Source organism: Trichoplusia ni, chromosome 3 (assembly GCF_003590095.1).
Source record: "Trichoplusia ni isolate ovarian cell line Hi5 chromosome 3, tn1, whole genome shotgun sequence".
In the NCBI taxonomy this organism is placed as follows: domain Eukaryota; kingdom Metazoa; phylum Arthropoda; class Insecta; order Lepidoptera; family Noctuidae; genus Trichoplusia; species Trichoplusia ni.
The window spans coordinates 12612851-12633397 of record NC_039480.1 but is presented as its reverse complement, the minus strand read 5'-3'; the positions used below and the strand labels follow the sequence as shown (position 1 = coordinate 12633397).

General features: G+C 34.3%; 1 protein-coding gene across 1 annotated transcript in view; it reads left to right on the top strand.

Moving 5' to 3' along the window:
* Window positions 1–1764: 1764 nt before the first annotated feature.
* LOC113491959 overlaps window positions 1765–20547 on the top strand; it is a 135818-nt gene continuing 117035 nt past the window's right edge. Inside the window, exon 1 of the mRNA XM_026869181.1 lies at window positions 1765–2275. The gene's annotated coding sequence lies outside the window, so the exon portion shown is untranslated. The remainder of the gene's footprint in view (window positions 2276–20547) is intronic.

Genomic DNA, 20547 nt, shown 5'->3' with positions numbered 1-20547 from the left:
AGCAGTGATTAAAAATGTACAACCTTCTATAGTTTATCGAATATACGCTGCTTAATGATTACCTATGTAGAAAACAATCAATTCACACACATATATTGCAATAGTTAATATAGTTATCGATTAATAAACAGAGAATGCAGATTTAGCGCCGGTTTCACAATCATTGATTAGCCGATATATGAACAATTTTACATTCTCTGTATGAAAAAAATCTGTCAAGTAATTTAAAGGGAACTTATCTGGCGGTGGTTAAACAGGCCCTTATAGTCTTAATTAGAAAACCAAATTGAATAAAGAACAGAATTATAAGAAACTAGCTGTTGCCCGCGACCTCGACCGCGTGGTGAGAAGATAAATATAAGTTATGACCTGCCCTGTTTTTCCGCATTTCTCATGTATCTTCGCTCCACTTAGTCGCAGCGTGATGGTATATAGCCTTAAACCTTCCTCGATGAATGGTCTATTCAGCACAAAAAAAATCAATTTGAAACAAACAAACTCTTCAGCTTTATATATTAGTATAGAGAGATTTAACATTCAATATGACTAGAAATTAGTTGTTTTTCTAAACGATTCTAAATTTGTAATTCAATACATTTCGTTCGAAAATAGTTTAAGAGGCCCAAAAGCTAAATGAAACGTTTAATGGTTCGGTAACAGCGTGACCATTACGATACAAGAATACAAAACGTGTACGAATCCAGCGGCTAACAGTATTACGTATTTATGCCTAGGTTATGTGTGTTGTGCATCCTTTGCGGTTGACCTATTCGGCAGTGGGCCAAGCACGTACACAATTTACTTAGCCGCGGTCCCACCTACACCGTGATTTGAATACACTTTAAACTTTAAAATATGTCTACGTGTTCAGTTACAAAATTGAACTCACCACTTTGTGAAAATATAGTCTCGGTGTAAGTGTTCGACGGCGAACTATAAACTTTCAGAGATGCCACGATGCCAAATATTTGAGATAAATTGTTTTGTTTTATATTTTCGTGCTTGGAATGAAAAGTTAAACAATGTAGGTACATATAAGATTTTGATAGACAAATGTATTATTTTTTTTTGGAAATAGAAAAGTAAAGAACTTTCTTACTTTAATATTTTTTTGTGTAGCCCCCTAACTGTTCCACTCCGTTCGAATTTTAAGTATTTAGATAAAAAAATACATTCTTAAATTAACGCGTAACATATCAGTAACATGTCAGTAACTTTATCGATTAGAAAATGACGCGAAACCAAAAGTAGTTCCCTATAAGAACTATTAACGACAAAAATCAGAGGGATTATAAACATATCAGTTGTGTGTCACTAATCCACCCCCACCCTCTCACTGCTGGTGTTGATGTAATATTATTTGCTCACTATGTCAGTACATTTTGAAGTCGGCGTAGGCTCGAGCAAGCGACCCGTGCCAGTTATAACGAGATGCAACAAGAATTAAGTACAAAAATAAATATCTCCTCACAAGTAAAACATTGAAACTTAAAGCTTTTGTTAGTCTTGTTAATCTTAATAAGTACTGAGCTAAGAGGGCACAGATTACAAGGACAAAATAAATACGTTCGTTTCCAGTTTCAATTTATAATTAATTCGTGAAGGTCGAATTTTTCGTTAACTCATGAAGACCTAAATAAACAGATGTAAGAAAGGGATCTGCATTATAAAGGCAAAAATATTAAATCAAACATCAGATTTTTACACCGAATAATTTTTCGTAGTCGTTTTGTGAATTCAAATGGCGAGCTTGCCGAAATTATTCCTGATTCAGCATAAAGAATGAAATTTGAGGGGTTAAAATCATTTAATAAGGCAAATATTTTACTTAAGTCAGCCGATGCTGCGTCGAGGCGGAGTTATGCTAACGAACTGCTATTATGTTTCACCCTCGTGTCACTGTGTGAAGGTTTTGCACTCTCGACCGAGTTACGCCGGGGGTTGTTTCAGAAAATCATGTGTTGCTTTGGGGAAATGCTGGCTTCGCTGGCAGTCGGAACACGCGCGGCGGCGGGAACTGTCGCGTCGGGCACGTGGCGCGAACTACGAACAATATTCCGATACTGTTGCGCCGATGTCATACCCGCTTAGCGAGCTCGATGCACAATAACACGGCTGTGATACATTACAAAATAAAAAGCAAATAAAACGTGACGTTATCTAAACCTATCTCAGTCCTCTAGATAGACACAGTGATCGGATAAAGTTTATGTTCGTTTTCCAAGAGCGTTAATGGATAACAATGTTTTTCTGATATTTGGAATGACTAAAATAAGTAAGTATTAATTTAAAAGTTAAGCTTCAATTAGGAAGCGATCAACTTATAATGATTGACGAAAAGGAAAAGTTCTATGATGAGATTTGTTGTCGGTGAATTTAATTAAACTTGCCTTGTTTTATACGATTCTTTTATAAGTTTATAAAGAAGGTTATTTGTGACGATAAATTAAATTATGTAAAATATGTAGCTTTAGCAGGCGTATGATACTGAGGTATTGAGTAATGATGTTTTAATGACAACGATAAAGCATTGTAATTCATTATTCAATTAATAAATGTCGTGTGTTCAATTGTTACGGCATATTTTCAAAGAAAGCCTCCTTTATATTGAAACAATCAACCTACGTTTGAATAATTGTAAATTCTGGCAAAGTTATATTTATAATTCAGTAACGAGATTAAGCAATGACTTGATCCTTTCATTACCGAACCCGATTTATTTACTTACTGTTGAAATGTTTAACATTTCCGAATAGGCAGAGCCAAGAATAATTGTGCTGTATTTAAATATTATTTAAGACATAATTGAATTTGAAATTATTTATAAAGTATCTAAGTTTAAAGTTTTAAAACATAGCGTGTTTAGTCACATGAAAGAAGGTTAATTCAATATTTTTAGCAGGAATTATTGATTGACTTTTAAACGATAAATTTTATTAATAGCTATTGTAACTTCTCGTAAAAGTCAATTTCGTAACGTGTATCTAATTTGGATAAATTTGCTATAAATTTAATTTCTTAGAAGAAAATCAGGCTTTCATAATGTAAGGATAAATTAATTTCCAGTTAACTTGAAAAATAATTTAGATAATCATTAATATTCTTAGTAGTTTTTTCCCTATAGAAGGAGTTAATATTTAATAAGATCTTAGTGCTCATCTGTAAAAGCGTATATTCTTATAAGATGAAAATTTATTATTCTTCTTTTCGTTCAACAAATATTACTAAAATCAATATTCTTTGATAAATTTGTCACCGTTTCGATATTCAATTAAAATGGTTTAATATAATTTTAAAACGCCGAATGCGTTTTAAAATTAAGTTTAATCCGTGAATAGATTTGCTCGTGCCAAAAGCAAAACTATTTCAGAGTAGAATTTAGCTCATGAAGAATGCGGGCAACATCGTTAGTACATGCTAGTTTCCACTATATACATCAGAACACATGTGAGCTAGCATACCTCTAAATATACATAGACATGTGTTGGCTAGGATAGGTATGCCATTACCTAGCTAGGTACTACTTATATCGTAAAACAAACGTGTTAGTGCTCCTCGCTGCGTTGGACATTTTATGGCGTATTTAATATCTTTTCTTGGGTAAAGTTAAATTTACGTAGGTACGCATAGCGGACGTTAAGCTGTATGTCCGTCTTACATACCAAATTCCTATGAATGCTAAATTAATTGAAAGGAAACTATAAACTCGAGTATTTTATTCTGTCAAAGTGAGTACTTATTTATCTAAATATATTTACGCAAGTAACTGGTTTTAATACGGAATTTCTTGGTTTTTCTCTTGATATAACCTGCTGCTAATCACACTGCTGTGCAAAGGCCTCCACCTTTTCTTAGAGACATCCCTTTCTTTCGTACACCCCGCGTACCTATCTTACTGATCATCACACCACCTTCGCCACGTACGACCTCGGCGACGATGTCCTTTCATGGTATTAAAACTAACCCCTAAACTCTAAAACCTTCCTCCGGAATAGTGCTATTAAAAACCTTAAATTAGTAGTAACTAGTTGGTTATCACCAGTAATTTAAAGATGTTATCCAATAAACATTTTAGTCCGTACTTACAATAAATTAAGATAAGAATCTCTTTTTATGAACAATTATTCTCATCATAATTATTACTTGCTAACATCAAATTCTATAACTACATCATAATTTTAATAACAACAATTTCACAAACAGAATATCAATTAACTTCCACAATCTAAGCCGCTCTACATAATGACTAGTTTCCAACGAAACTTAATACCACATTAGCCCTAGCCATTTATAACGAACACAGAAGTTTATAAGCTAGCAAAACAGTTATTTATCCCCAGATATGGCGCTTCTGGTACTTACAAAGAGTGTCCAGAGATTTCGAAGCAATTAAAGTGATTTAGCGCTCGGATTGCCTCGCCCGCCACAGTTGACAGGAGATTTTAGCTTGAAAAGTGTATCAGGGATTCTGAAGCCAGTTCCTTCAGTTATCCACTCGGCATCTCTCAATTAACAAAGTTGTTTGTATTTAGATTAAAGAGTTAATTATGAGTAGTATTCGTTTAAATTGTGAGTTGATAACTGAGATTTATGTTTTTGTTTTGTCTTCATTTGTGTTCAGAAGAGTAATCAAGAGCTTTTAGGTATTGGACATAAAACTTAATTAAGACTTTTTGTTGTTGGTAATGTAAGGTCCGTCGAAAACTAATTTGATGATCATATTCATCCGTGCAAGTTATAATATTTCTGTAAATTCCTTCAAATTTAAATACACCCTTTATAAATACACCTGTTCGTTAATATAATTCATCGATAAGTGTAACATAACATGCGAATCCCGTATAAACCTCGGCGGGACAAGTTTGACAACGGACGGACTCGCTCGCAATTAGAGAGGGCAGGCCCACCCAACATTTACATTTTAATTTAAATTTCGACCATGCGCCCACCACGAAATCTTAAAGTTATTTCATTGCAATTGCGGAAGCGAGACAGCGCACTACATGCTGTAGAGCGGCATCCCTCTTGCACGACGACAAGAAGATTACTTTAAAACGTGGTGGTAGGCTCACTGACGAGATTCAAGATAAATTGGGCTGCGTATTTAGCGCAATAATTCGAGCTCGGCGCCGACTCGCGGTCTCCAAATTAAGGAGCAGGATAATTGTTTGCGTTATAATTAATAATTGACATTAATATTGTGAACTCGCTCGCTTTCGTGTAAACGTTGGATTATAAACGCGAGCTGTGCCGTGAAACTTATTTAGGTTCGTAATTGGATAAAGCGCAGCGTGTGCCGTGTACCAATTTGTTGGATATCACTTATATTTTTGGGTGTATGTATTTGTGATCCGTTTAGCTATGTATTTAAGCTTCGCCTATATTGATTACCTTTCGAGGTATCGATTTACCTACACACATGTGATAAAAAATATAGGTATATCAATTGATGTCTGAAGTTAGTGCTGACACATAGGTATATGTGATTCATCATCATCATTAACATTATTAGGCCATATATAGGCCATTATGTGATTAATCTATACTAATATATAAAGCTGAAGAGTTTGTTTGTTTGTTTGAACGCGCTAATCTCAGGAACTACTGGTTAAATTTATTTTTGTGTTGAACAGACCATTCATCGAGGAAGGTTTGAGGCTATATACCATCACGCTGCGACTAATAGGAGCGAAGATACAATGGAGAATGTGGAAAAACACGGAAAATTATTCATTTTCGAGGGCTTCTGTTCATAAATTCCTAAGTTATATCTTCTAACCACGCGGTCAAAGTCGCGGGCAACCGCTAGTCTGTTATAAAAATAATTTCGCTATGAGGCTGTGGACGTTTAAATTTGAAACCTGTCAATTCAAAACAAAACATTTTCTTAATCAATTTCGGAATAAGAATCTAATTTATTATTTTAATTGGCCAGTATTTATTGACGCGACTGTCAGCGCCTGATATATCGCATGAACCACATTAGTCTATATTGAATGTAATTGCTCTCCGCGTTGATCGACGTTTAATTATTAATTGATCGCTATTTGCCCTCGTAAATAAAATTTATTTATTCATTGATATCATATTTGTTTAATCTGTATTTGAATATTAGGAAACGTTCCTAAATTTTGTGAAAGATCTGTACTTAGTATGTTTGTGGGTATTTAATATAGTTGTGGTTCATAACATTCATTCTATAGAATGTAATGGAATTTAAGTTAATTATTTTATAAGTATACAAATAAAATATTTTAGATTCTCATTAAAAATACGTTGGAATGTCCTCGAAAAGTTATATAAAAATTAATAGATGATTTTAAATCGTTTTCATAACTTCAACATACAAATATATATATATACACACAATATGACATTGCGGAAGTAATAAAATCATTTATCTAGGAGAAATTAAGTCACAACAAAGTAGAAGAACAATAATAGTAATTCTTGTCTGACCAAAAAGCATCACAATATCACAAACAAACCCCGATTGCTTTTCAGCATCGACATTGATATACAAATGAAACATTCGATTCGTTAGTCGAAAAAGGAAAATAATGCAAAATGCGGAGGATTGGAGAGAATGGTTCTCATAGGCGGATAACAAAAGGAATGCAATGGGAATATCGTTTGATGGTCGTAGCGACTCGTAGCGCGTAGCACCGGCTCCGAACACGCTCCAACTATTGTGTTTTGATTGCTTGCCAGCGGCCTTTTATTGATTAGGTCGTAGACCTCTACATAAGTAGCATATTTGCACGAAAGAAGGTTTAATTTCAACCAATTCTTATTATTTATGAAAGTGAAAAACTCTCACACGAAATTAACGTAGCATTTGGCGTAGCGCTATTAAGGTAAAGGTACAGATTTCATGAATTTAATTTCACTTACCTGTTGTGAAATTATTTAAATGTTAATTGCTAGAGTACCCTTTCATCTCGTTTATCCAAACTTTGTAAAGGGATTTGTTTACAATGTCCCTAATGATGCTATTGCGATAAAAGCTTTGTAATGACCGGTTAATTTATAATTTCAATTATCAATTTCCTCCTGATTTCGGGTTTCATTTTGTTGGCGACTTATTAAAGCTTAAATCTGCCGTTATTACAGGGAAGGTGAACACTGTGAATAACGTTTCGCCCCTTTGAACACGTGATAAAATATGGCTTCCATTATCAGAAGTTATTGTAATTTTTTCATCCATTCGCTTTTAATTTATTTGCATTTTAACACGTAGAGGGGATGTTAAATGTTCGGATGTGTTATTTTAGCTTCATTATTTTCGTATGCCGTGCGTTCATTCAGAAAACATATATTATAATATTCTTTTAGTGTTCGCTGTGGGTGCAGGAAAGCGTAAATCACGATTATTGCTTTTAAAATGACGATTCCAAATATTTTTGCTTTATAGACGAAAACATTTTTATCCTTATATTTTGTCTTCTATCTCATATTATATTTATGTCAGAAAGTCAGGGAAGCGATCAAAAACAGTCGCTTCTGTCACAATATTGATTAACTAAATGCTTTAGTTAAATATTTTGACAGTTAGTTAGCATGATAAATAAGAGATTACGCTGATATTTACCCTACATCCCTTGTCACGAAAGGGAGGTGTCACTTCAAATATTGACGTCTTTAATTAATATTCATATTTACTACAATGATTGGAATAAAAAGTCGGCTAAAACGTATTTTGGGAACATGCTAGACTGGAGTTAAAAATAAAAACATTTCGAGCAGTATCTAAAGGGTTCTTATATAAAATTTCTATCGAATCCAGGTAATTAACGAATTATTTAACTTAACATGTTGTTAATTAAGTTCAATCAATTAATGAAGAATTTACTGATTGGGACTGACGAAAGCAAGTCCAATATTTATTTTGAGAGGAAAATCTTAATTAATTTGCTTTAAATTGTCAGTTCAAAATGCTTAAGCATACTGTATGTGTATGCATATTACAAAGGTAGATTGCCTAGGACTGGAACAGTTAGTCTAGTTTTACTATTACTTGCACTAAATATGAGACGTTCTGTAGTTCCCCGAGTGCCACATAGACCGGGTACGTTTTGATCCCTTCTTGAATATTAAGTATTCAACCACTCGGTAATTCAAAAGCGTTTATATCGCTCCCCACAACGAATTTATTACTTAATATCACTTTGACCCGACGCCTCAACTTATTATGATTCAGAATAGAGTGTACGGAATTTTAATCGAAAAATGTACTCATGTTTTAATTTTCGTTATTTTTTATGCAAATTTTGTTGATCTTTGTATAGCAGGCAGGTAGGTTTCTATGCTTTTATTTTGCGCTCCTATATTTTTCTAAGTCTGGCTCTGTTATACTTACAATTACACTTTTGCCGTAATCATAAGTGACACTTAGTTTAAAGTCGCGGTTTGTAAAGACAAATGGGCTTCGAAGTATAAGAACTTTAATTAATATATTTTGAGAAGCTCTTTGCCAAGTTGCAACTGCACAAGTTTATCGATTGTTGAGTGGTCAAGCTACGCTTGCTACGGTCTGTCCGTGAATGGGTGAACATCTATGTCGTAAAGATATAGTCTTTGTTTCGGAAGGCACGTTTGATTGAGTTTGATTACAGGTATTTAGCGGCTAAGTCTGACAACCAGTCTTGCTATGGGATATCGTGTTGCCCAGGTAACTGGGTTGAGGAGTTCAGATAGGCAGGCGCTCCTTGTAAAACACTAGTACTTAGCAGCATTCGGTTAGACAGGAAGTCGACCGCAACATAGTTGACAAATGATGAAAATGATTTATTTGAGTGCGAAAACTAACAAAATATGTATACTTGACGTGCAATTCGATTCACATAAAAAATGAAAAAAAAACTCTACATCAAAATTTATTAAAATACAAATTAAGTGTTCATAAAATCCACAGTACCTATGAAAAAATATCTTCTGAAATTGATAGGATTTCTATTCGGACTATTTGTAGAAGCGTCTGTCAATACAATATTCAAACGTTATTGTATTTTTATTGGACATCCAATATCTTCACGAGTTGTTACATGTTATATAGAAATGCCGAGAAAAACTTGCTTATAGCGTAACATATATTCTATTCATATTTTTATGTTCGACACATCTTATCTTACTTTTACGCTTATTGATGAAGTTTGACGAAGTCTTTATGAGTATTTTATTGCAGAATAGATAATAAGTAGTTTAATGTATCTATATTTATATTGTAAAGTAATAAATTCGTTGTAGTTTGTTTATTTGTCTAAACGCGATAATTTCAGGTCAGGTTTGAAAAATATCTTTCAGAGTAAGATAGCCGCTTCATTTAAGAAGGCTGTGAAATTTACCGTTGCGCTATGACAAATAGGAGCAAAGCAGTAATAAAATGTTACAAAAAATGGGAGTACATGCGATCACTCTAAAGCTATTAAATCGATCAAAAAAATCCTTGAGAATATCATCTATCTATATATTATATACTAATATATAAAGCTGAAGAGTTTGTTTGTTTGAACGCGCTAATCTCAGAAACTACTGGTCCAAATTGAAAAATTATTTTTGTGTTGAAAAGACCATTCATCGAGGAAGGCTTTAGGCTATAAACTATCAGGCTGCGACTAAAAGGAGCGAAGATACAATGGAAAATGGGAAAAAAAACAGGGCAGGTATAAATCATAACTTACATATCTTCTACCCACGGGGACGAAGTCGCGGGCAACAGCTAGTAGACTATAAATATCAACCCAATAAGTACCAAAAAAACCAAGTGGGCGCAAGTTATCTACTCTTAAATAAAAAAGTTTCTTTATTGGTTCGCTCGAAGCACTGTCGTATAAGTTTTAGTAAGTATATTTACACTGAATTTCGGTGAAAAGAAAATATGACAGATTAATAATTCAAGGGTGGTTCAACGCACGCGTGACATTTCGGAACACCTGTCTGTTTCTCACGCGAATAAACGTAGAGTCACTATTTAATGAGGTTGAAAATCCGATTGAAATCCTTGAAATAATTTGGAAAATAATATAATTGTTTGGTTGAACGCCTACTACAACAAAATTATAGAACTTTTAGTACACAATGTTCAGTTAACCTTTCGGTCTTTATTCTTGTTAGTCTATAGTTAAATAGTAACGACTAGGTTATGATAACGTTGCGTGGGCAATCTATTATGTTAAGTTCTAAAACAGAATGTTCCACGCAAGTATGAATAATAAGTTGGTATTTCGTATAAATATAATTATTTTTCTGCCTACTCGAAATCATAAGACGTAATTCAAGCAATGATACCTGGTACTTCAAGGTTGAGTAGGGTATAGCCGGGATTGTTGATCGATGGGTGCAGGTGCCTCGATTTTAATACTATAGTTTTGCTTATTAATAGTATGCAATTTTACAAAACTGTAGAACATGTTTTCTTTTTTACTTTGTATACGCTCAAAGTAGCACTTGATTTTCTAAAATTATTTTACTACCAAGAAACATGAAGTGATGTCAAAAAAGTCCTACAATTATCCCGTAGTTTCACTGTACCATTTTAATTATAAAATCTGTTTATACCTAATCCAGGTAATTTAAGATGAAAATCGGGAAATAAGTAATTAAATTCGCATTATTATTTCAAAAGATTTCATCAAAAGTATTTCGCGAAAACGCCACCTAACAAGCGTACTTAATGATCAGGGATACCCTTCCGAGTTGGCGAAAACTCAAAAGACAAACGAATCAGGCCGAACAAAGAAATCGCTTTTCCTCCGTTTTCCTTAAATATTTCCGTCTATACATCGCGAGGAACATTACTTATATGTGTACTGGGTACAGTCAGTGACAAAAGCCGATAAGCAATCGCAGGATTTTTGAACTCAGAATAAAAAAGAAGAACATCAATTACTTTTTTGTTTCGTATTAATGGAATAGAATTTCAATGTTTGATGCTATTTTGTTTCCCAGTCCCATTAGTATATTGTGTTAAGAAACGTTGTGTTCTCATAGAGTTTTCAAAGACTTTTGTTGCTGACAGTACCTACCTATAACATTTAACGGCGTATGAATCAGATGATTTTCCTTTCGCCGGAATGTTGGGCATATGCGTTTTCGGTTCAAGAATGTTTGATTGGAATCGTTCTTATACCTCTATATACATATGAGTTGATAACGTAACGACGGTATTTTCTTATGGAATATTAAATCGTAACTAATCATAAAAAATGAGGTTTCAGGATTGGATTGTTGATCCTATGTTGAATAGTGTTTGGTACTTGCTCTTTAGTCGTGTTTCGTAATTAATGCTCAATTATTAAAAAGGTCATTAAAACGTGGTGCGTGATGAATAACAATGCACTGGCTAGACGCGGAGACGTTACATGAATCATGTTTGTTAGTAAGAGTTTGACCAGTAACTATTACCCCGAAGAGGTGGGTGTCCAGGAGGTTTTCCCACCACTAAAAAAAATGTACATGGTACAGTCAGCAATAAAAGTAGAAGAGCAAGATTTAAACCAATACATCCAGGGCTAGATGGATTAGTTTGCTTTTACAAAAAATATACTATTTGTGATACGCCAGCTTTTGTAATATTTGCAGCACCCAAATAAAAGATTATACTGTATTCTGGTTTAGTAAATCGAAACGTTCATCGACTTTCGCTATTGAATGTACATCCACAATATACAGTAGCATGAACATACATATTGCAATGCTTTGTTCTGGTAACATGCACGGTGAACGAAGCCCGCGTTAGTTTACAGGGGAAAGTTTAACGATAAAAGTCTATCGCTGGCCGTAAAGTTAGCGTTCATATCGGCCTGATAGCACACTCGAGTATATATACAGATAGTTCAACTCATTCGTGCGCGCGGCGCTATGTGTGCATGCGATTGACAGTTGTTTATAGTAGAAGCTTTAATCTGTGTGACAGCGGCACACAAATCAAAGCTGTGTTAGCACACAACGTCACTGTATATTTACCAGGGCTACCCACACATGACGCCGTGCGCAAGTATGAAGTGAATTGATTTCACCTAGGTACCTACAAAGGCGAGATTAACAAGTCTGAAAATAAATTATGTTGGATTTAATTGCAATCGTGTTCAGTGACCGCGATGATGATCTGATGAAACCACGGCCTATAAAAGAGACGTAAAGTTTTAACAAGTTTGGGTGACATTGTTTGGGTTCCATCTTGTAATTGTTTTTCCTACATTGCGTTTGGGGTGAATCTCTTGTTGAATTGCAGTGTAAGAGTTGAGTACTATTATTTGAATATGTTGATAGTCCTATTTCTTAAAACTTTTCTTAACTTTAAACAGTAGGACGTTCTGTTTTGTACGATTGTGAATGCCTACATAATCTTATTGGATTATCTGTACTGTCTGAAACACAGCTTTTGATAAGTCTTGATCAGATAGGGCCCTTCATTACTATTAGCTACCGATATTAGCATATAAGTAAATATAATCATGAGATATACCATACCTTACTTTTTATTCAGCTTTGTTAAATCATAAAAGATGACATTACTTTAGATTTTATTACCTTTTTTAATATTGCCCTATTTGTAACTTTTTTCCTACGTTTTTACTTCAATATTTTCAATTCATTTTACTGTGCTTAGATATCTCGTGGTGACTTAGCACCTCACACTACGGTCAGCAATTAGGTATTGTAATTTTGTCAAAAAAATATTTCGCTGCGTTATATGTTTTTTGTGTTTATAAAAAGCAAGTAGATTATAATTAAATCCGTTCACCATCCGAAATATTTAACAATACATGGAAACTATGTATAATTGGAAAACTGTGTTCTACTTGTGCTGTGATAATCTTCTTAATGATTATAAACACGTCGATCTTTTCTTTAGTTAATATTACTTCATTTTCCTGGATGGTCCAAAATTTGCGGCACGCTAAAAAAACACGACAAGATTTTATCGATTTTTTCAAAGCTATCATGGACAAGGATTCTCGCTTCTGGATTTGATAAACTGAGGATTTATTAATGAAACAGAAAGCACGTTAATCTCTGTCCAGCTCACGGATCTGGTAAATGGGCCTTGAAATTTTAGCTCCGAGTATTTTATTTTACGTAAAGACCTGGCAAAATAAAGATAATGGGTTTTATTTTAGTTGTTATACTGATTCATGAGGGCTTATGGTTAATTTCTTTAAAAGGTTTTATTTTGCTAAATAAAAGTTAAATGACTTGGAATTTATTGCAATTGGCGTGTTTTTAGTTTAAGTTTCATTTTTCTTTCACACTTCTGATTTGCACTCTTACTTAAAGTTATAATTTTCGTTCGTTGAAAGTACTAAAACATTTAATTCACTATGAGATATTACAAAACCAAAAAGCTTTATTACTCTCACGGGATCAAAATATTTTCAATAAAAACCATTAGCGTAAAAATTCGAACAAAAGAACGGCGCGTTGTTATCGCAGTTCCAATCAACATCATTTTACAAGACAGGTTTGAAACATGAATTTTAACAGGCGTTCAAAAAAGTTGCCGTAAAATGTTAATGAAACAGAATACTTTCGTCATTTTATTCGTTTGTCGGGCACTTGTCGTGCTTGACGGTCCGGAGTCTGACATTTCAATTATCGGCAGATGTTTCAGCCGTCTATCATGTCTGCCTGAACGACAGTAAGCGCCTTTTCACACGCTTCGGGAAACGGGTAGAGTGGTAGACGCCGGCTATCCGGCGTCAGGGTGTGGTACTTTGAAAGCTTTCCGACCGTACGAATCATTTTTCCATACGCTTGCCATCGGATAGCCGTCACTCTAGCCGTTTGCGGCAGTTTATATGAAGGCGCTGTTATCAATTGACATTGACACTTCTACATTTGATATATGCATGCTATAGAGATCATCAATCAAACTAGAACTCTGTCGCACACTACACAACACATGGTTAGAACAAGTGAATTAGATAGCTCCGCAAATTTTAAGCAGTACAAATATCTAGATTAGTAAAGCTCTCAAACACGATTAAAAAAATACATGTAATAATGTGTGACTTAAATGTTATATTCATACATGTTGACATCACTACGAAGAGATTGCTAAATATTAACGTCGTACGTGGTATATCTAAGCGTACTAAGCACCATTCGTTGTCCCACATTTGATGTATGCGGCTAATTTAATTCAAGCGACTATGCGGAACTATTCTCATATACAATATTGGACCACTTTAACCTGTAAGGAAAGGGGTCAATAGAAGCTGTTTCAACCAATGTTACATGGTTTGCGTAAGTACTCCTACATTGGCATCCGTTGCTACGTAAACTCAGATAATACCTGCTTACCAATTCCGCGTCAAGACTAATTAATAATGGAACGCTGTACAGGGTGTAAAAGCCTGTTTAATTAAATTTGCCTGCGTCGTATGTTTGAAAGGCGGACGATTAACGTTTTGGAAGCTGTGGTTGCGAAGATGATTTTCTGAGGCAATCATAGATCCGTTCAAAACTAATGCTTCTAGAGCAGTTATAAAGAGGTTTATAAGAAGATATTTTAACAACAATACATACAACCGACTTCCACTAGAAACTACGGAGCCGAACTTTATGATTATTTTTATGGGACCAAAAACAGCTTTTCATGTTAAATTGAAAAAGAAGCAATAATCCAGACTGAAGTTCTGAGGCTTGAAGCAAAAAAATAATACAGACAAATTGAAAACCTCCACCTATTTGAAGTCAGTTGTAAAAAATGCAATGGCTTCAATATACTTTGAAAAGGAACTTTATAGTTCAAATGGAAACCGATTAAATACCCAATAATTTAGGTATATCTTATTAAACAAGCATTTGCGAAGTACGTACATAATGTTTCTTACTCTGGTTCAAATATGATTTAGCAGATGAGGTGAGAACTCGATCGATAGCTTTCACAGCTGATAGCCTGAACGCGGCGGTAACGTGTGGCGAACCATCGTGCTTACGGCGAATCAATGATATATTCATAGCTAATATTCATTTGCTCAAAAGAGAAGATACCCAGTTTTACATACAGTGGTAATGTTATATGATCAATAGGTATTTACGTTTATACTGCATCTGCGTTACCAGTTTATCAATATGGGTGTTGAGTTGTATTAAAATGGTTGTTACTAGCTTTTGTATGGTTGCTCATACTGTTATTTATATTTTTCTTAGCTGCCAGTCCTCCATGGTTCTTAAAAAAAAATACCTCTTTCCTACTAAATATTTTACTTTTCAACATAGAACCTTTAACAATTATTTTAGGATGCCAATGTAAAAATAATAAAACATAATTCAATATTACTATAACTGACACCAAAGAGGTGGTATTTAAATAACTACCACTGTACCCTTCTCCAACAAACCTCAGACTTACAAAGCTATTCGCAATAAATCAAAACAAATTCCTCTCATACATTCAGAACATCTAATTAATTTCCATACCTGCAATCTCCTAAGAAGTTGATTGACGTTAAATTAATTACAATTATACAATTGTAGTAGATGGGGTAACAATAGATTTGAATACGTGGAGTATTGTAGAGCATCCAGCCTTGTGCGGAGACATCAGTCACAGTCAGTGTAAGCCTAAGATACCATCACGTGTAGACAGAACATACGTTAATGTAATTTGTCTTGCACAAATCGAACTGTCTGCCTGGAAAGGTAGAACACCTAGATGTAATCGATGTGTCGTTTAATCGATTTTCTGTTTCGATTTTGTATTTTTTAAAGGAAATTCATTGTTTTTTTTTTATTAATATGTAGAGATGGATCAAACGTAGATAGGCGTAATAAGGACGGAATTAGAATATAGATGGGAAAGTAGAGACCAACTTTTATTTGAAGTATTGATGCACTAAGTGTTAAACAAAACACGTTCCTGACATCAATCAACACGTTAAAAAGTACAACTTAACTTTGTATGGAATAAACCACTCTTAGAAAATACAAAAAGCTTTCTCTACGAGTCCAGAAGTGTGAAGAAAAGGGCTATTTATGAAAAAATTGCAAAATCTTATTAAATCGTCTAGGCAATTCTAAAATGCTATTATCTATAAGTGATAAAGCCAAGCTTTTTGAGGAAAGAACGAGATCGATCTAAACAGAGACGTTGAAAACGGGAAACGAATTGCAAAATGTTAAAATACACTACACTATATATATGTTGTGTTAACGTCCCCATATATAAAACAGTAAATTTAATGTTTTCAATAAAACCTATTAGTTTCTATAAAGCTTCCGCTATCAAATATTTATTGTTATCATTAAAAGTCCATAAACGTCAGCCGCAGAATATCGTATAACTCAGCTGAACACCACAACAATCGATCTTTCGTGGTATTGCTATTTAATATCTGTGAAGCTGTTGAACTATAACGGTATTAAAGTGGTATATCTATTAACTTTTACATAGAAAACGCAGCCTGGCGTTACGTACCAAAGTGAGAGTGTAAACGCTGATTGAATCACCTAAACGTATTGAAGTTGAAGTCTCGCCCATAACGTACCATGCGAAAGAAAGGAGATCAATGAAAAATTAAGTAGTTGTTACCGTTCATGTATAAACAAATCCTATTTTGTTGAAATGGCCTCGATCACGATTGTCTTTTCATTCAAAAGGCATAAACCTAGAAGGAATGTCATCTCATACATTCGAAGTTCTCTATTCGCGACTATGATAGCGCGATATAAAATTGACCAATGGTATTAAGCGTATTATGAAATTGAAACTCGATGTCAAATCATCGAGTTAGGTCATGTTTATCCTATCTCCACCAAAAGCTGACAACATTTTGTAAATGCGACATTATTACTTTCATGTTTCTCGATGAGGTCCTGCTACCACCTCTTTAAGTAATATTCTTGCAGTTATGAAAGTGTGACAGCGCACTACAAGTCGTAGAGCGTTGTCTCTGTCCTTTTTTAGTTTAAAATTCGCCATTTTCAAAATGGTTAAATGAGTACATTATATTTACTCCACTCCATTCTCAGGTAACAACACACTTTACTTACTCTCGTCACGTAATATCGTGTGGGGTCGATAAATATTTGCGTGAATTCATAATATTAGCTGGAAGGTTCAACGTAAATCAAAACATAACAGAGCGTGGGCAATTTCATGGAATTTCAGCGAAACATTAATGTGATGGCGGCTTTTCTATTCAATTCTGCAAGTAAACATTTGAAGGTAAAAGTCTTCACTTCATTTGCACGGACGGTAAGTCTTGGAAGTGTCTTGGGGGCACAGTTTATTTTTCTCCGCGAATGCGCCAAGGGCCTACCAACGTCTCTTAAAGTAAGACTGTAGCTATTGTAAAAAAGAGACGACGCTATACGTGTAATATGCCGTCTCATTTCCGCAGTTCAACACGCTTATTATAAGGAGGTTTTGGTAGGCCCCTAGAGGCAGTACTTTGTTTTTCTTGAACGTCCTTCCCTCGATTAGTCGTTTCGTTTTTATTCACAGACACGTGCAGAAACAGATGCTATCGATGTACTTCAACTGTTTGTTTACAGTCGCCATTGCTTCTTTGTTTTACTACGAATTTGTGTACTTACAATAAAAAGCTTTTAAGAGCGTTCCGAAGAATTGCTTATAGATTTCAAGAGGCTTTTACAATAATTACATTTGTATAAGTGTGACGAAATTAATAACTTCAATATTATTCTTTCGCAGTCTACGCTTTCACGTTTAATTGGTACAGAATTGTACTGCCCGGATAGCGGAGTGGTTAAGGACATCACAAAACCACTATGAGTATAGTGTCGTGAATCGGTTTTGACAAGCGTTAGTGTGATCCTCGTAGGTAAATTTACTTGTCTTGAGTCTGGGAGTCTTTTTGCATGTGACTTGAATGTTTGTGAAACTCTACGCAATAGATTGTGTCGGAGTATTTTTTTTTATTAGAAATAAATAAACAATTAAATTATTTAGCAAAGAGGTTGTAACACTTTAGTAGCTCATTAAAATTAAAAGTCGTCGGTAATCTAGAATTCTAGAACACGGAGAATTTAAAAGTGAGTTACTTATCCAGTTTGAACTAGTTTCTAAAAACGCTCATTAAGTAAGTGTGGCGAAGTGGGCAGTTTACAGCGTGGTGTAAACCGCATCAAACAGCCTTCGTCCACAAGTTTTATTACACAAGTTTTACTGCGCACCACGCCGCTGAACTCACTCAGAATATTCTTTAATGGACAACTGGTGACAAGTTCATCATTGATGTTCGTGTCGACTTTATAGCCTTTTAGTAATATAATATCATTTGTTTCGGTTTTTTTTTAATCAAAGATTATCGATGATCGCCCATGTGATCGAGACTTTCAGCTAAAACACAGCGTTTGTCACGATATTAGCGATTATTCATATTTAAGACATAAATAAATATCTGACTATAAGAGCAGTTATAAAATGATTCTTTGATACTTAAGGTTCTTTATATAATTTTTTATTTTTATTTATTTAATCATTAACAATTTACATTGTATTTGACATTTAATGAGATGAGATAGGATACAAAAACAAAACATGCAGAAGAATTAAAAACAAAATGAATACATTCATAGTTAGGTATAGATTAACAATAATAACAACAACACAACATCCAAAGAATTATTCCAGCTAAAAACATACATAAGATAATAAGTAATAACATTCCACACAATAACAGTTTCAACAATTATAACATTATTTTTTTCATAACAAAATATCATTCCCTTTTCTAAAGTTCATCAATTGAACACAAACATTTTTCCAACGGGAAATTCTTAAGTTTTCTTTTAAATGAAACTGTGTAAAAGGCACATTTCAATTCCTCAGGTAGCCTATTAAACTTGTACTGATTGGTATTGAGCACAATGTTTAGCAATTTGAAAGTGTGGGATTATTTTGTATTACTCTTAAACCAAACCCACTGCCTTCACAATCTAATATATTTCACATTGTACATTTTCATCTAAATATCATCGGTAAAGAAAATAATAACCAAAAATATTCCCAGTACCTAACATCAATACTATGTGCTACAAACTTAATTTAGTAAATTACGTTATCTCGGCGCGTCAGGCGTTCGAAACGTTTTGTCAATAATCGTTTGCATCATTAGCGACTGTGTTCTTTATTCAAAACGGTTCGCTTCAAAGAAAATAGCCTCAGAAATACTGGCCATTGCCATCGACTCACAATGGAATCTTTTTAATATCGATATAAGGGTATTTTTAAAATGCCATTAAAGAGATTCGATGTCAAAAGATATTAAATGTTTGGGACACGTGTATGTCTTCCAATATTAAAATGCACGAGTATTTATTCATATTGCGTGTATTTACAAGGCTGTAATTTTTTGAACGCTTATTTTTCTTTTATTTCAATTCAAAAGATAATGTGTCTGGCTTTTGTGTATACGAAATATGTATACTTTATTCAAGTTTCAGTATCAGTTTCAGTAAAATAAAATATTTTTTCAATTAAGAGTTTTAAGTCTTCGTCAATGGAAATCAATTTAATTAAGAGTTAAACCGGGCCAATTCATAAAAAATACTAACAAAAAGTTATCGAATGACTTTATATGTATAATATGTATGCCATGTACGTACACTTGTTTTCTCTAGGAGTTGCCAAAGGCGGGTAGCGGCTTATCCCGATACTCCCCATTTAATTGATTTATGAATTGCCGGCACGTACCGCTTGGCGAGGTCGACCCGCACCGACTCACCGCTAGCTAGCACTAGTACTTATCGGAACACATAATTACACCTCTCTGGCATTAACTTATAATCAGACGGTTATTCACAAAGTACATTCGCTTTGTCTGCTCAATAGAGAACAATTAGGATTCCTCTTCCACCCTTCCCAGTTTCCACACCCTACACGGCGGCGGGAAAGGGACTTTTTCTTTTTATTGTCCGTTAATTGCTCTGATTGGTGCGACGGAACGAAATAAAGCCGCATTCGTGGGGATTTGTAGGCTCGCTCGCGTTCAAACGTAGCATCCTCTAATTTAGACTTGATTATAAAACGACTACGAGCTCTGGCTGTTTGTATTTTCTGTTTTATTTAGTTTTTATTTTTTTTGAACATCGTAACTGAGACAGAAATGAACAGAAAAGTTATTTCGCTTTAATCGAATTCCGAATTAGGTATTTATTGCTTGATTTCAAAATGAACAGGATGAAAGATGAAACCTTTAAATGTTAAAGGTTATTTATAATTCAATTTGAATAATATACTTTAAGGTAAACAAGGGAATATCGAAAAACCTTAACTCAATTCCAGCTGTTAAAAATTGAACAAACAAAATTCGGAGGCAATCAATTATTTATACGGAGTTTAAAACTGTAACACCTCTCCATTATGTAATGGGGAAAGCGGAAGGGATAAATTCCATCCATATGTATCAGGGTTTTCTTCTAATTTATCAAGTCGATCATTCATCAAGTGACCGCACGGACACTAAACTAATTAACAGTATTGCGAGACGAGAATCTTCTCACTTCACTCGGAATTAATCGTTTAGGGAGCGTCCCTCATCGCATTGCGGAGGAGACAAGAACAACTACAAGAAC